Source organism: Chenopodium quinoa, unplaced genomic scaffold (genome assembly GCF_001683475.1).
Source record: "Chenopodium quinoa cultivar QQ74 unplaced genomic scaffold, ASM168347v1, whole genome shotgun sequence".
Classification (NCBI taxonomy): domain Eukaryota; kingdom Viridiplantae; phylum Streptophyta; class Magnoliopsida; order Caryophyllales; family Amaranthaceae; genus Chenopodium; species Chenopodium quinoa.
The window spans coordinates 3,467,684-3,487,937 of record NW_018743946.1 but is presented as its reverse complement, the minus strand read 5'-3'; the positions used below and the strand labels follow the sequence as shown (position 1 = coordinate 3,487,937).

The 20,254-nt window shown below is 35.3% G+C and overlaps 1 long non-coding RNA gene across 1 annotated transcript; it reads left to right on the top strand.

The window, feature by feature from the left end:
• Positions 1-2,789: 2,789 nt before the first annotated feature.
• On the top strand, positions 2,790-11,430 carry LOC110689008. Its single transcript, XR_002504767.1, has 3 exons — positions 2,790-9,906; positions 9,992-10,340; positions 10,425-11,430. It is a non-coding gene; the product is annotated as an uncharacterized LOC110689008 (long non-coding RNA).
• Positions 11,431-20,254: the final 8,824 nt, after the last annotated feature.

The window sequence follows — 20,254 nt, the reverse complement described above, 5'->3', positions numbered from 1 at the left end:
GTTGAGCTCAATCTGCATGATTTCAAAAGCTTCTTTTAAAGACCTTTTCAAAATAAAGTTTCGACGTCGTTCACCATCCTTTAAGCTCAAAAACCCATCAGCGAGAAGGGGTTTGAACATTTCATAGAATTCGTGAGCTTCTCTTACTATCTTCATAAAATAATTTGGATCTGTTTCCTCAGAAGTGCCGTGTTATTACCACCATTATTGCTTTCACCATTCTCGTCTAGACCTCCATCTCCCTGCGATTTTTGGTCCAAATTTTCTGATTGACCATGTTCAACATCAAATTCAGAAGGAATATGAGCACATTTAGCAGAAAAATACTCTTCCATTAGCCTAGCATAGTTAGGCCCAGGTTCAGGTGGGGTCCTGAGGGAGTCCCTAAAATTGTCACTGCTGGCGTAAAACAAAGCACAAGTGCGCTCATAATATTTGTTAAATCCAACTACAAACATGAGAATCGTGGGTATCCACAAAGAATTACGTCGCAATGATCTTACAAACACATAAATAGTCACGAGTACCTGGGTAGCCAGCTGAAGAGCGTGCCTGCGCCACAGCTCATTATCCTCCATTGCCAGAACAGTAATTGTGTCTGGACCACCAAGGTGCAGTAAATAAAATCATATAAGAATAGTTGAAAACTATAAGTTTGGAATGGAGAGAATGAGCTTAATTAAGTTTGGAAGGGAAAACAATCTAATGAGGTTAATATAAGCTAATATACAGCTACAAGGGTAATACAGTCATAGCAGCTAGTTGTTAGGATATTTTGTGTGATGTTTTCTAGGATGATTCTAGTGAATGCTAGGCAATGATTAGCTGTAAGGATTGGCTGCCACTCTTGTCTTCTAGCTAGTATATAAACTGATGTAATCAGTCCTTGAGGAATAATGAGAAATGACCTAATATTCTCCCTCTTATTCTGCCTCCTTTTCTATTATTCTCTGATTACTGAGCTAGTCTCCTTGCATCTCTTAATATTATTTATGTCATCATGGTATCAGAGCTTTGATGCAAAATCGAGACTTTATTGCTCACATATGTATTTCTGGTCATCTCATTTGTTAAAAATCTATTTTTTTCTGTTGCTCCTTGTTTTTTTCTTCATAAAAATCCTCTCTTTCTCGTTTTATAATGGCTGACACTGCCAGTCCTTTGTATCTTCATCCCAATGATGGGTCTTACTCCATATTTGTTGATAATCTTACAGGAGCAGCTGATTACAGATCCTGGAAACGTTCAATGGAGATAGCACTTTCATCAAAGAAGAAACTGGGCTTTGTTACAGGCTCAGTTCTCAGATCTACATATGCCGAGGATGCTGCAAAATCAAAACAATAGGATACATGCAACTCAATGGTAATTTCTTGGATCCATGCTTGCTTATTAGATAATATTAAAAAAAAAAATTGTTTTGTATGTCAACACTACTAGAGAAACTTAGGTTCAGCTTGAAAAACGATTCTCCATGTCCAATGGTTCTAGAAAATATAGGCTAAACAAGGATATCTATAATTTGAAACAGAACAATGAATCTGCCAATGCATATTATACTGGTATGTCTAGTCTATGGGAAGAACTTGATGCTATGAATATCTTGCCTCTGTTTCTGATGGTAATGCCGAGGTCAGAAATCTTTTAAATGCCATTGCTAAGTTCTAAGAAGAAAGCAAATTGTTTCAATTTCTAAATGGGTTAGATAAATGTTATGCTGCTATGAGAAGTCACATTTTGATGCTCACACCTAGACCTGGCAATCCTGACCCAGAACCGATGACCCGACCCGAGTGACCCGACCCATGACCCGAAACCAGTGACCCGAAATTGACCCAAAACTCGAATTAACCCGACCCGACCCATACCCGATCCGAAGTGGAACTGACCCGACCTTGACCCGAAACCCGAAATGACCCAACCCGAAACGACCCGACCCGAGATGACCCGACCCAAAGTTGACCCGAGACCCGAAACGACCCGACCCGAAGTTGACCCGACCCGAAAATGACCCGACCTTTAACTTCTTTTAGTAAATAATAATATAAGTTACTACCTCCGTTAACTTTATTTGCAATTTTGGAATATTTTATATCTCACAAATAATACCCCAAAGTTACAAATAAAAGTTAACGGAGGTGTTTTGGGTGTTTTTGTCCCTTGGGAGAGTTACAACACGAAGACTGATCCGGGGTGAGCTGTACCTGCAAAACAAACGGAGACACCAGTTGGGTGGTGCTCCGCCTCCGACGCACAAGTTAGAAACTTGAAGGGAGAAAAAAGGTACGGAAATTTAGGTAGGGATCTGCTCGGATTCCAAGCTCAGGATGTCTCTATCGAAGAGTCAATGTGTAATAAATGATCAAACGTGCCCTCAAAATGAGGGACATCTCCCTATTTATAGGGTCTTTGGGAATTGTGCCCCTGATTAGGTTACTGAACCCTAATCATTGGTGGGCTGCGCCGTTTGGCGGCATTCTCGGGATTTGGGCCTGAAGGCCGCCTTTTCCCTTGATTTCGGGAATGACACGTGTTTGGCAGGGATTGGTCCATTTTAGACCAATCTGGGGTGACACGTGTCACCTTCTGATTGGGCCACGCGGCAGGGTAAAATTACCCTAAACAGGAGGTAGTATAAAAAGTTTATATTAGGAAATTATACATTAAAATAGACCCAACAACATCTTACATGACTACATTGACTTTCATATAATAGCTAAAAAAGATGGTCAAAGTGAGATGTGTGAATAGTGCAAAATGTCAAATCGTTAAGAGTAATTTGGGACGAAGGGAGTACAAGAATAATTCAAAGAAATTATTACAACAATGACAATGATAATAAGAGTACGTATTAAAACTAAGATCAATAAGAGAGTGAGGTATAACTCAATTAGTTCTTCTTAGTTTCAGGAGATCCTGAAAGTGATTCTTAGCCTAAAGTTTTAAACACAAAAAAAAAAAAAAAAAAGTTAATAAAAGTCAAACAATTATTATAATCCATGAAAAAAATAGCCTTAATAAATATAGTGAGTTTTTCGTCAAAAAATAAATAAATATATATACAGAGTTGAATTTAATCCAATGAATCACCCGAATTGACTCGACTAGAAGTTGACCCGGAATTGGACCCGAAAATTGACCTGACCCGAACTGACCCGACCCAAACTTGACCCAAACCCGAACTCGACCCAAACTATTGACCCAATACCCGACCTGACCCGATTATCAGTCAACCCGAAATCAACCCGAAACCCGAAATGACCCGACCCGACCCGAACTTGACCCGACCCGAAATGACCCGACCTGAATGACCCATTTGCCAGATCTACTCACACCCCTCCCTACTGTTGAATCTGCTTGTTCCATGCTGCAACAAGAAGAGAGTCAAAAAGAAATCCTGCTCATAGGCAAGAATGAGCCTGAATGAGCCTGCTCATAGGCAAGAATGAGCCTGACTCATAAGCAAGAATAAGCCTGATTCTCAGCAATGTACAGCAGAAATTCTGCTACTTATCCTACTCCTGGTTCTGCTAATAGACTTCCTCTTTGTAGTACTTGTGGGAGGAAAGGGCATAGTTCAGATAGGTTTTGGTTATTAGTTGGGTATCCAACTTGGCATCATAAATACAAACCAAGCACGGCAAAGCCAATTCCCAGACAGAATGAACAGAAATGGACTAGGCAAGGTCCTAAGTTAGCAGTTGTTGCTTAGAGTGCAGGCACTAGTAGTTCTGGTTCTATAACCCTAACTCAAGCACAATTTGAAAAATTGCTTCAGAATATTCCCTCAGCAAATGCTGCATCCCAGCATAGGGGGGATGACACTGATGAAGAGCTAGAGAACTTCTCTGGTATGGTGTCCTGCTGTAATGCAATCAAAGTGTCAAATGACTGGATAATTGATTCAGGTGCATCTGACCACATGACTTCTAACCTTCAAAATCTCAGTGAATTTCAACCTGTTCTCTCTTAGCTCAAGATAAATTTTCCAACTGGTGAAACTTCAAGAATATCACACATAGGATCTATGGAACTTCCTAACTCTCTGACCCTTAGGAATGTGTTATGTGTTCCTAACTTCAAGCATAACTTGTTGTCTGTAAACAAGTTGATCAAAGATTCTCAGTGTGAAGTGGTCATCTATGGAACACATTGTGTAATAAGAGATATAAAATCAAAGAAGATCAAGGGGCTGGGAAAGGTGAAAAATGGCCTTTACTACTTGATTAATGGCTCTACTGATCAAAGTTCCAATATTCTTCAACTGACAGGCAACAATGAGAATGATGGTGATGAACATCTAGACTTAGCAATCTCATCAAAGACTGAGAGTGTTCCTTTTGCTGTGTGGCATCACAGACTAGGACATGCTTCACTCAGCAAACTGAAGCATATTGAATGTGTTAAGAAGACAATAACATAAAATAGCCAAGTTTGTGTGACCTGTCCCCTGGCTAAATTCACTAAGCAGCCTTATCAGTTGAGTACATCTTATGCTAAGGAACCATTTGAAGTGGTTCATATGGACATTTGGGGCCCACAAAGTATGTACTAGAAGAAAATACAGATATTTTCTCACTTTGGTGGATGACTATTCAAGAATGACATGGGTGTATTTATTGGAGCAAAAATCTGATTCTCTGGCACAATTCAAGTCTTTCTATAATTATGCTCTCACTCAGTTTGAGAAGAAAATCAAAGTTCTTAGGTCAGACAATGCCCTTGAATTTGATGATGGGCCATGCCAAGAGTTTTTTGCCCAAATGGGAATTGTGCATCAAACTTCCTGTGTTGACAGGCCACAACAGAATGCAAGGGTGGAAAGAAAGCACAGACATATACTTGAGATTGCAAGAGCCATCATATTTCAAGCTAGTTTGGAGCTATCTTATTGGGGAGAATGTGTCATGACTGTTGTACACATCATAAATAGATTGCCTACCACAGTTTTAAATAACAAAACACCATTTGAAATGTTATTTAACTCTGTTCCTGAGTATGATCACTTGAAAGTATTTGGGTGTTTAGTTTTTGCTTACACACACTCAGTTCAGAAAGATAAACTTCAACCCAGAGGTTTGCCATGTGTATTCTTGGGATATCCAGCTACTCAAAAAGGGTACAGACTCCTTGATTTGTCAAATAAGAAGATCTTTGTGTCTAGAGATGTTGTGTTTCATGAAACCATCTTTCCTTTCCAACTTTCCTCTCTTGATCAGCTCATGAAACCCCTACCAGTACCCTTTCCTAACTAGAATCATTACCCTATCTTTTTTTATGACTGTCCTGTTCCCTTGGGTGCACAAAATGACATTCATGAAAATCAGACTTTGTCTGATGATGACAATGATACTGATGCACAAAATCAATCCCCAAACACAAGCTCAAACACAAACCAAAACACTTATCCCCCACCACCTCCACCACCACCTCCCAGACAAAGCCATAGACCATCAAAACAGCCTTACTGGATGAGAGACTATGTTCAGCCAAAAAATAAAAACAAAAATCAGCAAATAGCCAATTTTGCAAACCAGCAGGTTTTCCCTGAATTCTACTGTTTTCTTTCTACTCTTGAAAGCACCACTGATCCAGTCCACTACAAACATGTTGTGCAATCTGATCAATGGGTTGCAGCTATGAACCTAGAGCTTTCTCAGTGTAAACTTAATGGTACTTGGGAGGTCACAACTCTGCCACCTGGAAAGAAGGTCATAGGAAGCAAATGGGTGTATAAAATAAAGTTCAAATCTGATGGCACCATTGATAGACATAAGGCAAGAATTATGGTTTTAGGTAACAGACAACAATTTTGCATAGATTACAAGGAAACCTTTGCCCCTGATGCCAAAATGACAACTGTAAGGACAATCTTAGCTATGGCTTCTATGTATAATTGGAACACCACCCAAATGGATGTGACCAATGCTAATCTGCATGGTGACTTGCTGGAAGATGTTTATATGTCAATCCCCCCAGGGTATTTCTCTTTTGGGCACATAATTCAAGTTGATTCAAGTGCTTCTGCTCCCTGCAAGACCTCTCATTTGGTCTATAAGCTTAAAAAATCCTTATATGGATTAAAGCAGGCACCTAGGCAATGGTTTTCTAAACTTTCTGAGACTATTATATCCTTTGGGTTCACACAGTCTAAGGAAGATTATAGTCTATTTACTAGATGTCTGAACAATAACTTCACTGTTGTACTAGTCTATGTAGATGATCTCTTGATCACTGGTAACTCTGAATAAGACATTGATGAGGTCAAGCTTCTTTTGTCATCAAAGTTTCACATGAAGAATCTGGGGCCACTGAGATATTTCCTTGGTCTAGAAATAGACAGATCAGATCAGGGAATTTTTATTTCTCAGAAGAAATACACAACAGACTTGCTAACAGAGTACAACATACTTAATGTAAAGCCCTTGAAATTGCCAATGGATACTCACTTAAAAATGAGTGATAGCAAAGGTGATCCTTTGTCAAATCCTACCCATATCAGCAGCTCCTTGGGAAGCTCATATACTTAACTGTCACCAGACCTGATATCTCTTTTACTGTCCAGAATCTAAGCCAGTTCATGCATTCACCAACCACAGTGCATATGCAAGCTACAAAGAGGCTCCTTAGATACCTAGCTGGTACTTGTTCTCAGGCATATTACTAGCTTCTGCTTCTGCTACCATTCTCATTGCATATTGTGACAGTGATTGGGCAAGTTGTCCAATTTCCAGGAGATCCACCACAGGTTATTGCATACTCCTTGGTGTTTCCCCTATATCCTGGAAATCTAAGAAGCAACCAGTGGTGGATCGTTCATCATCTGAAGCTGAATACAGGGAAATGGCTCTTACAGCATGTGAAGTAACTTGGATTAAAGCTTTGCTAAAAGATATGAATTTATCTCACTTAGCTAAGACTGTGCTTAAATGTGACAACAAGGCAGCCTTAGCAATTGCAGCAAACCCTGTAGTGCATGAAAGGACCAAACATGTGGAAATAGACTGTCACTATGTTAGGGATATGGTCAAGGCTGGAGATATTGAACCACAATATGTTTCCTCAACAAATCAGCTAGCAGATGTCTTCACCAAAATTCTGCCAGTTAAGCAGCACAATGGTCTTCTACTCAAGTTGGGAGTCAAATCTTCACCTGCCTCTCAGCTTGAGGGGGGGTAATGAGGTTAATATAAGCTAATATACAGCTACAAGGGTAATATATACAGTCATAGCAGCTAGTTGTTAGGATATTTTGTGTGATGTTTTCTAGGATGATTCTAGTGAATGCTAGGCAATGATTAGCTGTAAGGATTAGCTGCCACTCTTGTCTTCTAGCTAATATATAAACTGTTGTAATCAGTCCTTGAGGAATAATGAGAAATGACCTAATATTCTCCCTCTTATTCTGCCTCCTTTTCAATTATTCTCTGGTTACTGAGCTAGTCTCCTTGCATCTCTTAACATTATTTCTGTCATCACAATCCATTTGCACAAAGACAAATTTATTGGTTTCAATTCACTTTTGAAACAGAACATATATGACAATAACTATAAATGCCTACTAAAGCCATATAAAATCATACCACGAGGTAGTTGAACTATCTCATGTACATGCATTATGATTGACATTAATTTGGTATGTACCATATATGGTCATATTGTCTGTAACTTTATGAGTGGAACCTATTATGAAACATACTGCCACTTTCAATGTTGAAATAATTATTGATGTGTGATTTGAATATGATTACATATATACTATTATACGCCTTAATGAAGTTGGATATATAGGAATGTTGAATAAGTTGGACATGAAATACTCATACCTAAGAACTTGAAGTTCCTTTAATCTTTGAATGTTTACAAACCCGCTACAAAAAATTTGGTGGCCTCCTACTTTTAAGTTTTCCACGTGGGAGACGATTTTTTTTCGAATCTCTAAAGTGTCATCTTATTTTTTTTAATTTACAATTAGTGGCCTAATTGTCATTAAAGGTGCTAACCATCTCCTAAATGGCTACTTTTTTAACTAAAGTAGATAAAATGACTAACCTACCCCTGATTTAATGCATCCCCTCCCCTTTTTCATTAATGCCAACCACACTGCACTGTTCCTCGACATTCATCCATCAAAAATCCCAAAACCTTTCTTCTTCATTCAACAAACATCAAATCACAACTGAAACTGTGTGTGTTTTAATTAGGGTGAAACAAACACAACTGATTGACGTTTTTTTTTTCGAAATTATTGAGAAATTGGTAGAGATTAAGGGTTTAGTGAAGATCGAAATTTGGCAAATTTGGGGGAGCAAAATTTAGGGGTTTTGGTGGGATTTGAAGCAGAATTCGGACAATCGTGGACATCCTAGGAGTTGCTAAGTACTATACAGACCTTAAGCAAGGTATGTCTTTAAATATTACAGTTTTTTGATTTTATTTAGACTTGCAGAAGTTAGGTGCTCTGTTTTTTGTTGTGTGTGTATATGTTGATTAAAGATGATAACTTTATGCTTGTATGTGGGTGTTTGATGTTTAAATTTATGCGTCTAGTTGTTATGTTGCAGAATGGATCAAGTTATGCTTAAGTTTGCTCATATGGGTAATGTAATTGATGTTTTTGTTGAAGATGTGGACAAAATCATGTGGATTGATTTGATCATTGAGTGTGAGGAAAGGTTTAGGAAAAACAACTATGACTTCCCTAAATTCCCTAAGTTTCACTACTGTTATAAAATGAAAGATGTTAACATTACTTCGGATAGTGATCTAATGAGTATGCTGGATAGATTGAAGGATAGGGAAGAGATTACTATTTGGATTGGGTTTGGAGATAAACCTAGTGATTGTGTTATTGCTGCTAGAAAACTTGCTGAAACACTGAACAAAAACAACCCTGATAGCCCACCTAAAAACTTGAATATTCTAGAAAAGGAACAGTCTCAGTAAATGAGGGGTTAAATGATCTTGATAAACGTTGGATTGTAGGAAATCTTGAAAGTGATGATTACATCATATTAGGATAGAAGCTGAGTTAGATTACAATGCACCAACTGAAGAGGAAGATGAATATGATCGAAAAGCAGATTCAACAAAAGGGGAAAAGAAATATTGCACCTAAATCTAAGAAAAGTAAGAAATTACCTGTCAAGAGAAAGCTACAAGTAGGCACTAGTTCAGAAACCATAACCCCACAAGAAACTTTCTCAAATGCCCCTATTGTTCCTCAAACAGAAAATGTTGACATTCCAACACCCTTTCCTAATGTCTTACACAAAATTCCAAAGACTACAGCTGCTAGGAAGCAAGGTTCTCAGAATAATAATACTGTGGTTGAGGCAATGGTGATGACTAAGTTTGTGTTCAATGAAGCAGTTAGGAATAGGCAGGAGAGGGAAGATCAGGTGGTAGATGACAGTGCAAGGGTGGAAGATCAGATATGGTGTGGTAATGGAAACAAGTACTCTTTATAAGATGAGAGGGGTGGCTTTGAGGCAGATAAATGGTGGGCATGATACTTCTTTTGGGCATTTGCCAAAATACTGTGAAATGGTTAAAGCAACCAACCCAGGATCTAAGGCACACAGTGTTTGGAAGCAACTGAATCCACCTGATCCAGCCCTCACCTTTTCAACAATATTCATTTCATTCAAGGCTGCCATAGATGGTGTAATTGCAGGATGTAAGACTTTGGTGGAAGTTGATGGAGCCCACTTGAAAGGCCATTTTGGTGGGGTTCTTCTATCTTTTGTGGCATTAGATGGAAACAATGAATTTTTTCCCTATGCTTGGGCTGTAGTTCCCAAGGAAAATGCTAACACATGGAAGTTTTTCTTTTGGCACTTGAAAAAGATCTTGTCAGAGTCTGGGAGGGGTAATGACTGGTGTATCATTTCATACAGACAAAAAGTAAGCTTCATGTGGTATTTGATCCAACAAGATGTTAATTTAATGCAACTAATAGCTAATCTTATTATCGTGTATTTGTATACAGGGAATAGATCCAACACTGACTAAGATATGGCCTGAGGTGGACAGGAGGTATTGCTGCAAACACTTAGCAGCAAATTGGAAAGGAGCATTTCCTGGCCCTTTGATGCATTCACTCTTCTGGTTAGCATGCAGTGCCACATCACCTTTCACATTTAAAAATTTCATGGATAGGATTAAGGCAGTAAATCCTAAGGCTTGTGAATGGTTGGCTGATTTGGGGAACCAGTCAAGGTGGACAAGGCATAAATTTGATCCCAAGATATGAAATGAAGAAAACAAGACCAACTTTGTAGAGAGTTTCAATTCAGTGGGTGTGGATAGATGCAGGCCTATTTTAACACTATTAGAAGGTATAACTTTTGGTTTGTAACTTGCTTTAATGTTGATTTATATTTTCTATAATGTTGCTTACATAGCATATCATGCTTGAATAGGTATAAGAAGAATGTGTATGGCGAGGCTATCAACTAAAAGACAAAAATGCAACAGTTGGAATGAAGATGAACCTTGCCCAAAAATAGTAAAGAGAATAAGGGTATTGACCTTTTAATCAAGAACTTGCAAAGCTTATCAATCAAGGGAGGGTGAATATGAAGTGAGGGATGGGAAGTCTATGCTTCCTGTATCACTTAACAAAAAAAACTTGTATTTGTGGTTTATGGAAAAAACATGGTTTGCCTTGCAAACATGCAATTAGAGCAATATTGGTTGCTGGATTGAACCCTTACAACTTCTACAGCACATGGTTCTCAGTCCAAACATATAAGCAAGCTTATGCCAACTCTATTCACTCTGTACCTGATTTTGAGCACTGGCCAGAGATTGACATGCCCACAATCCTACCACCACAAATGACAAGAGCCATTGGTAGGCCATCTAGACAGAGGAAAAGGGCAACTGATGAACCAGACAAAGGAAAAAAGTCAACAAAAGTGCAATGTTCTAAGTGTCAGTCCTATGGTCACAACAAGCAGACCTGTAAGGGTGGACTCACTACAGCTGAGAAAAGTGCAAAGGTTGGTAAGAAGATTGCAAAGGCTAAGGACAAAGCTGCAGCAAGGAAAGCTACTAAACAAAGTGCAGAACAGAGCACTTCCACATCACAGCCAGTTGGAAAGACAAGATTCACAAGAAGCTCACTTAAGTTTGCTTCTCAACCTGAGCCCTCCATTAATAATACTCAACATTCTCAGAAAGCTTATGAGGGTCCCAGCAGCCAACCTATTACTAGGTCAAAGACAAATGCAAAAGGAAAGAACAAAGTCTAAGTTGTCTTGTGACATGTAGCTTACTGAACTAAGTCTAAGCTTAAGTATTGTGGGTTTTTTTTTTTCGGGAGCCTAAGATACATATATGATATGTATTTTGACTAAATCCTTTAATGTCCTGTATTTTGACATTGCAACATGCTTTTGATATCATATTTTATGCAAAATATCATTTCATATTAGTTGCTATCATTTCATATGAGATTATTGCAACAGGCTTTTGATATCATATTTAAAGTCATATTCTGCTTTTCAATCTGTTTTGTAACATACTCCATAAAATTGTTGGCTAAATTAACATAACCAAAGAAAATACCATAAATAAACATCCATTAAATGTAATAGACAATAAAACTTCCAATCCCAATTTTTATTTATACTCAGAAGAATTACATAACTTCATGCATAAAACCCATACAATTTAGGATTCACCTACTTGCTACCCATACTACCCCTTTCCCTTCATTACCCTGAGTAAATCATTTCATGTAAACAAGAACACAATTGCAGCAATCTCTGAATTTGCTGAAGCATCATAATAACTCACAATTGCATCAGATGTGTCCTTCTTCCTTGAAGACAGTCCTCGATAATTCATCCTTACCCAAATGCAATTGCAGAGCTTTTTTTTCGCAATTGAAATTGCAGATGAAACCCTAGAAAACGAATTGGAAAAGGGGAATTGATGTTAGGCAGGAAACTAATAATAAAAAGGGGAGGGGATTAATTAAATCAGGGTTAGATTAGTAATTTTGTTAAATTTAGTTATTAAATGAGCCATTTAGGAGATGGTTAGCCCATTTAATGACAATTAGGCCACTAATTGTAAATTAAAGAAATTTAGATGTCACTTTAGAGATTAAAAAAAAATCGCTCGTCTCCCACGTGGAAAACTTAAAAGTAGGAGGCCACCATGTAGAATTTCCCAATAATAATAATATGAAGATATATATATATGTGACTTAGAAATTCCTATTATTTTCACAATACTAATGTGATTTTATAAATATAGTGTCATGAGAAAGAATATACAAAAGTTTTGAAAAGTATATCAAACTCAAGGTCAAAATTGATTATTTATAAATTACTAGATTTACTCACTCCCAGATGTGAATGAGAATTTGTATGATTGGAAAGAAGCATGTTTGCATGATGTTTTTGTCATCAAATCATTGAAAAGTTCAATAAAAATTACAAACATTATTATATTTCAACTATTTGACCGAGAAATAATTTTTATGAGTTTATGAAATACAACATGACATGAAATTGTGAGCAACTGATCAATAAAATAATTACATGACTTTTACAAGAGAAATTTAACTTTGATTGATATATGATATTGCTAACTTAAAAGAGCAAGGGATTTAAAGATTGTTGGACTGTTTTTATACCCATATGCAAGGATTAGGGGGAGATAGTGTTTATTCCATTGTTTTTATGTAATTTTTGCACATGAATAATTAAATATATTGATGGTCAGTGTGGTACATGCAATAGCCTAAATATTAATGATTTATTTAATAGTGGTGGCCACATGCTAATTAAATATTTTGAAATGATACCATCCTGAAGATGGATATAAATAAATTTCATTGTCATATTACTCATATACTAATTGTACTGTAAATGCTCCAATTAAAATTGATGTCCCTGAAGGACGACATCAATTGCTGATGAACCTATAGCACGTCTGAAGCGTGATAGATCAATAAGTTCTAAAGATGATTAAGTATCTTCGAAAAGGAAAGGAGTCACTATTGACAATGACAAATTTGAGGAAGTGATAAATCCCAATATATTTCTAGAAGAAATCACTTTAGTAAAGTTCATGTGTTCCATGATTACATAAAAGAATCCTGAAGAGTATGAAACGTCCAACAAGATTAACATATATCAAGATTATAGTCAAAACTCTAGCAGAGTATGAGTAATTATTGAAATAATGATGAAATAAAATTTAAAAAAAAAAAGTGATTGCCTAGCCAATTGTAAAAAGAAACACATGTTGGTGTTTTAATATCACATCATATTCATGGCCATGCATAAAATAAGTTTTTTAAAGTGATCACTAGTATTGGAAAACTGATCAAAAATTCAAATTTAGAGAAGTGATTGGATGTGATAATTAAATTAGGCCATCCGGGTTTAATATTTACCCGTTATGGAAACCTGAAGTTTCATGTGATAATGTGCTGACGCTCTCTCAATGTTAAACATATGAAATGAATTGAATGGCAAGACATAACATTGAGATTGAACTATACTTGGATAATGATTCATAATAATTTGTATTGATGAAAATTTCAAGAGTTAATAAGTTTGATTTCTTATATGAAAGAGTAATGGGTGACCAAAAGTTCACCAAAGTAACTTAAATTATATATTATTGTCAACTATCAGGTGACCAGAGGCTCACCAAATATACTATTTAAGTCTTTAAAGATCTAGAAGATCACCAACTAGTAAAATTACATGCAAGTGATTTATGCTTATACAACAATTCTTTTGATTTGGGCTATAATATGTCAGCACATAAGAAATAGAAAAAAAAAATAAAAAAATCAGCTGCACAACATATGTCTCCCCATTGATGTTGAATTTTAGATTTTCTGAAGAGAACAAATTATGAAAGATTAATAAAAAAATACATATGCGGTATGGAATGTATAGTTAATGAAGAAATGTTTTAAAATTGCTCTCTAGAAAAGATAAAAGCTTGTTTAATATAATTCTTCTGAGAGATTAATTTTGTTGATTATGATCCTCCCATGAAATGCATTTTATTGCAAATTTGTACACTAAGGTAAAGAATTGTGATACCCCTATATGTGAGATATTTTACCAACTTAGGGGGAGAATTGAAGTAAGTTGGCAAAAAATTAATTAAACTGATGATCCCTATATATATAATGATAATTTGAAATGTTTTCTAGCTAACTTTCGTCCATATGCTATCAAGATATATTGCATATTGAGATAAAGCTTGTCAATTGTATATACTTGAATCACTACACTTGAAGTGTAGATTGTATAATCGGTTCCAAAATAAAGATGTGATATATGGCAAGATAGTGCAGTTGACACTTTTAATAGTGTAAATAGTATATTAATACCAGGTGTATTAAATATCTTTGAAGTTGTGTAGATATCTGAACTATTACAATAGATTGCATATGATGTAAGAAAAATTATGATGGTACCAATGAAAAATGTATTCAGATATCATTGTCAAAATAGCAAGCAAATTAAAATTGTACCTTGAGGAATTATATGATGATACTAGCATATGATGGAACCGATAAATAATGCGTATGCATGATATAATGAACTAGTGAATAAGGGATCTGAAATAATTGTCTATTTTGATGTCGACATAATGATAATAATTAAAGTTTATCATGGACAAAAAGTCCAATGAAATATGGATTTTAAAATCCACACTGTACAGTGTCTTGCATTATTTAGAGTAGTATGTATGTTAATATACATGTGTGAGTCATAGGTCATTATTCATTGTATAATTTGTTTAGTATGTTATCATGTATCTATATCTCATGTTGCATGCATTAGTTTCTTATAATGACTATGGTGTATGTGAATGTTCCTTCAAAATATAGTAAGACATATTTACAACTTTGATGAAAAATTAGAAAGAGATATTTATATTTCAATGGGCTTATAATTATAATGAAATTATTGATGACATTAATTTAATTGCATGTTATGAATCACGAGTTCCTGAAGAACTTATAACAGTATATTTAAATATCCAGCCCTACAAAGTTTATATATTGAATATTGCAATTACTATCAAACTCTTGAAGAGTATATGTAACTACATCATTGACATCTCAACCTGAAGTTTGAGCATATGAGAGTTAGTGATTTACTGTTTGTATTTGCAAGAGAGCTATCGCGTCAATTATGAAACGTCTAAAGAACATCAATGGAATACTTATGCATGAGAATGTTTTCTTATGGTCCAGAAGAACCATGATTAGCGTATATAATTACATGTGTTATATTATAATTCATATAAAATTGAAGAACGACATTAACAATATCAAGTTTTGTCATCAAATTATTATTAATGAATGTTTGATCAAATAATGATCATCAATAAAGACTTCCTGCAGAAGTTATAACCGCATAAGTTTAACCTTTAAATCAACTATTAAACAGAGATTTGAAATAATGATATTAGAGATAAACCCATGTACGGTGAAATGAATACACTTCACATGTTCACGTGAAGACTTGAAGATCAATTTCAATTTAGGAGGATCGAAGATTAACGAGTGATATTATACTACACATGAGAAGATATTCAACCTATTGGATTCATTGCTGTGACACTAGAAGATATGAAGTTATGTATTCATCAGGGGGAGAAAATACGCGCTGCACTCTTTTTTCCTTGACCATGGTTTTGTCCCACATCAGGTTTTCCTGGTAAGGTTTTTGATGAGGCAACATCTCGAGCGTATTACGAAGAATGTTGTACTCTTTTTCCTTCATTAGGTTTTTATCCCATAGGGTTTTTCCTAATAAGGTTTTAACGAGGCACAGTCTTCGATAATGGACATCCAAGGGAGAGTGTTATGAAATATTGTGTGGATGACCATTATACTCCTTTATCATTCCGGAATATTCTGGATGTAGGGTTTATTCTTATCTAAACATATTTGTGGATGTCCATCTTGTATCATTCTAGAACTTTCTAGATTTTAGGGTTTATTATTCTCCAAGAAAACCCTATCAATTGTACTGTGTATATATATATATATATATGTATACCTCATCATATAAAAAATACAAGTAGAATATAGAGATCAATTCCATCTCAATCTCTTATATTTCTGCTTATTTTATAACATATTATTATTATTATTATTATTATTATTACTATTATTATTATTATTATTATTATTTGAGTTATTATTATTATTTATAAAAAAACCCACAAAGTCAATCAATTTACAAGAAATGGGTGGGGAGCCGAGATACAATCTAGGCCCCCACCCCTCTAGCTATAGCGAACCCTTTTCTGCTGAAGATGTGAGCAGCTGCACGAGCACCAATCCCGAGTCTTAGAGAACGCCTGAACCCGCTTCAGCAACGCAACAACATCCTTCTCTAATTCCCCCAACGAAGAAAAAGGGAAAGGAAGAAAACCATAGCCAATAACCATGCAACGTGCCCTATACTTGTCCCGTTTCCGCTGAGCCGCTACGGACACAACACGACCAGGAACGAAGTCAGACAACCCCGATTGTGTCAAAGGTGAAGACCCCATCAAGTCAACACATACATCAAGGCCTCTATCCCGGGAATAAAGCAACACATCTGCTGGACGAAGAGCCTCGTCGTTCTCTCTAGTCAACCCAACGTTAACCTCCTTTAGAGCAGAAATTCCAGACCGAAAACAAATATCAACAAGTGTGTCACGAATAACGTTGTGCCGATATTTAATAGCCACCACCCTAGCACAAGACACTGTATGATCCCCATAAATATCCCCATCAAAAACCCTTGAGCAAGCAGAACATGTTGTTGAAATAGAGAACAAAGGAACACCCAACCAGTAGCAAAGAACACTACGGTAAGTCTTACCATTCATAGTCTGACCCAAACCCGATATCAGCACCGTCCGCAACCAGGCCTAAGAGTGATCCCCCTGCTGGGACTTCCACAAGGTAACCTGACGCGCAGATAAAGAGAAAGTGGAATCTGCAGATGCAGCGACCTTCATGAAATATATATCTGCCAATTTTTTCATGAGTCTGGGGGTAGCGATCTTACTAGGGTTACTCGTAAGGTTAGTCTCCACAGTCCCGTTAAAAAGACTAAGAGCACTATCGAAGGCCAATCCCAGACCAACAATACCAGAATTGCTAAGAAGCGTAGCCGGAAGACCAGAAGACTGCAGACGCGACGCAAGGAAAGCATAGTGCCGAACATCACGCACCCGCTGCATAGACACCCAAACCTCCAAAAGCAAAAGGTAAGGTGGCAAGTCGCCATTGCTAATCACCAAAAATTATTTTGAGATACCATTTATTTGAAACTTTGAATGTATAGCAACAAAAATTGTATACTACCTCAATTTTAAATACTTGCTAGTTGCTACTACTCGTACTATATACTTCCTCTATTTTTTTAGTTAAGTTGATATCGTTTGACTTTTACAGTACAACACGCTTTGACTCGCTTTTGTGGTTTATAGATACGATAAAACATATTCATGTAGGATCTTGTTTGAATTGTTTCAATGTATATTTTATTAATATCTACTTTTTATAATTTTACAATATTTATAATTAGAGATATTAATCGTCAAAAACATGCGTTAGCAAGCGTGATAATCGAAAGGTGTCAACTAAAATAAAATAGAGGAATTATTTTTTACACTATTTATTTTTCCTAACTAGCCTTGTTGATATTTGTTGAAATCGAATCTAAACTAATTCCTAAAATACATTGGTTTAAAAACTATTTCCCACAATATCATCCACGTAAGCTCAGTTTTAAGCTAGGTTTGGTATTTGCAAGTATAAAACCGCTTACAATGTTCGCGGTTTTAACTAATATAGAATTCCAATGTTATTAGAGGTTCTATACATGGAATTTCTATTGGTATTAGTGGTTATTTACGAAAAACCTCTAATACCATTGACGGTTCTATATAAAGCTCCGCTAATTCTATTTAATTTGGATTATCATTAGTGGTATTATATAATCTAGCAGAAGTGAAAGTTAAAGTGAACAAGGTAGCTTCAACTTAGAACCGCTAGTGATATTAGAGGTTCCATGCATAGAACCTCTAATGGTATTAGCGGTTCTATGCGTAGAACCTCTAATGATATTAGCAGTTCTATGCAGTCAAATTCCAAACCTAGGAATTGATCTTACGTGGACGGTATTATGGAAAATGATTTTTAAATTGACTTATATAAAGAATTAAGGGTTTTTCTACATTATAACCCTCTAGCTTTCCGTTTTCTACGATGTGCCCCTCCTTTTTGAGAAATCCACATTGTAACCCCAGAATACATTTAGTTTCTATACGGTAACTTTGTCGTTAACAAATTTCGTTAGTGGGGCCCACTCACCACTTAATAATATTTTTTATCGATTTGCTGTTGAAAAAGGTTTTGTTAAAGGTTTTGGGGGCTATTTTGACCTTTAAAGTTTTAAATTGGGCTCAGATTTAGCAAAAAAAAAAAATACATAAATGCTTCGTTTTGCATATTAAAAATGTCTCGATATGCATGGTTACGTATTTAATACGCAAAACGATACATTTGCGTCTTTTTTTTTGCCAAATCTAAGCTCAATTTGCATCCTCAAGGCACAAAATAGCCCCCAAAACCTTTGATGGAATAATTTGTAACACGTAAATCAATAAAAAGTAATTATTAAGTGGAGAGTGGACCCCACTAACGGAATTTGTTAACGGCGGGATAACGACAAGTTTACCGTATGGAAACTAAATGTGGATTTTTCAAAAAGGAGACACATCGTACAAAATAAAAAGTTAGAGGGTTATAAATCTTATAATGTAGAAAACCCAAGAATTAATTTGTATTTTAGCATTATTGATAATTAAATATATTAGGGTAATGCTATTTGTAGCCCTAAGGGCTATATATAAGCAATAAATTCATTCTTGGAAATTGTATAAAATTAGGAATTCATGACAAAACACAAGCGTAAATTGGTGTATATTTTTTATGATTTCTCAACTATTTACGATTTTCAAGTGTAAATTTAATGCTTATATGTAGCCCCTATGGCTATGTATAACATTTTCCAATATATTATTGATAATAGATTAACATCGGCATACGTGCTCAAGAGTATTTCTTACTTTGGATACAACATAAATTTGAAGGAGTAAAGAGCACAACTACTCCCTAAACTTAGCCAAAAGTTAAAGTTAGCTCACTAAACTTTCAAAAGTTGCAAGTTACTCACTATAACCTCTTGTGACCTTCATTTACAGGTTAATTGGTAGAACTCCCTAAACTTTTTGACATAAAAGTTAGTGCACACCCTAAACTTTCCTATAACTCCCTAAACTTCCTCACATAATTTTTAATTAATTAACCATTTAGTTATAAAAAATTATTATATAAAAAAAATTCTAACAACAGCTATATATATACTCTAATGCATTTTCGATACTATGTTATTATTTTGTAAAATAGATAGTGAAGAAAAAAAAAATTAAACTATTCTGTAAAAATGAAAAAATGGCTACTTAGCAAAGTTTTTTTTTTTTTTTTTTTTGAATAAATGGCTAATTCTAGTTTGCCTTCCTTAAATAATTATTTTTTAGTCTGGTTTAACTCTTGTAAAAAAAAAACCCCCCCCCCTTAATATAATACGAAGTACATAATAGTGACAAACACATTGGCTATTTATATAATTTAATTCCATAACTAGCTAAAATATTGATTTGGAAGGAAGTTATATATTTATTTTTATTCGTCTCTTTTGAATTGGTTTAGTTCAATTTTTTTTTTTGGTTTTTTATTTATATTTTTGGTTTTTTTTTTTTAAAAAAAAAAATTTCTGTTTTTGGGCTTTTTAGTTAGAAAACTTTATAGCCACGTACTAATATAAGTAAACAATGGCTATTAAGAAATCCTAATTTTAACATCACAAAAAATTCTAAACTTTTTTCTTGATCATGATCGTATCACAAAAAATTGGAATTTTAAGTAGTTTTTATTTTATTTTATTTTATTTTTTAATCAACACACGCAGCTGCAAATTCTTACGATGTTCTGATGAGGGGGAGTTTTTTTTTTAAGGAGACGATAAGGGATTTTTAGTACTATGTTCTCTTTTGAAGTCTGCTAATTATAAATTTTGTTGAGTTTAATGTGTATAATAAATCAAACATTCAAACTAATAATTACTCGTATGTGATATATAATGGCACACAATGAATATGCTCATCTTGTTCAAAGAACAATTTGATTCTT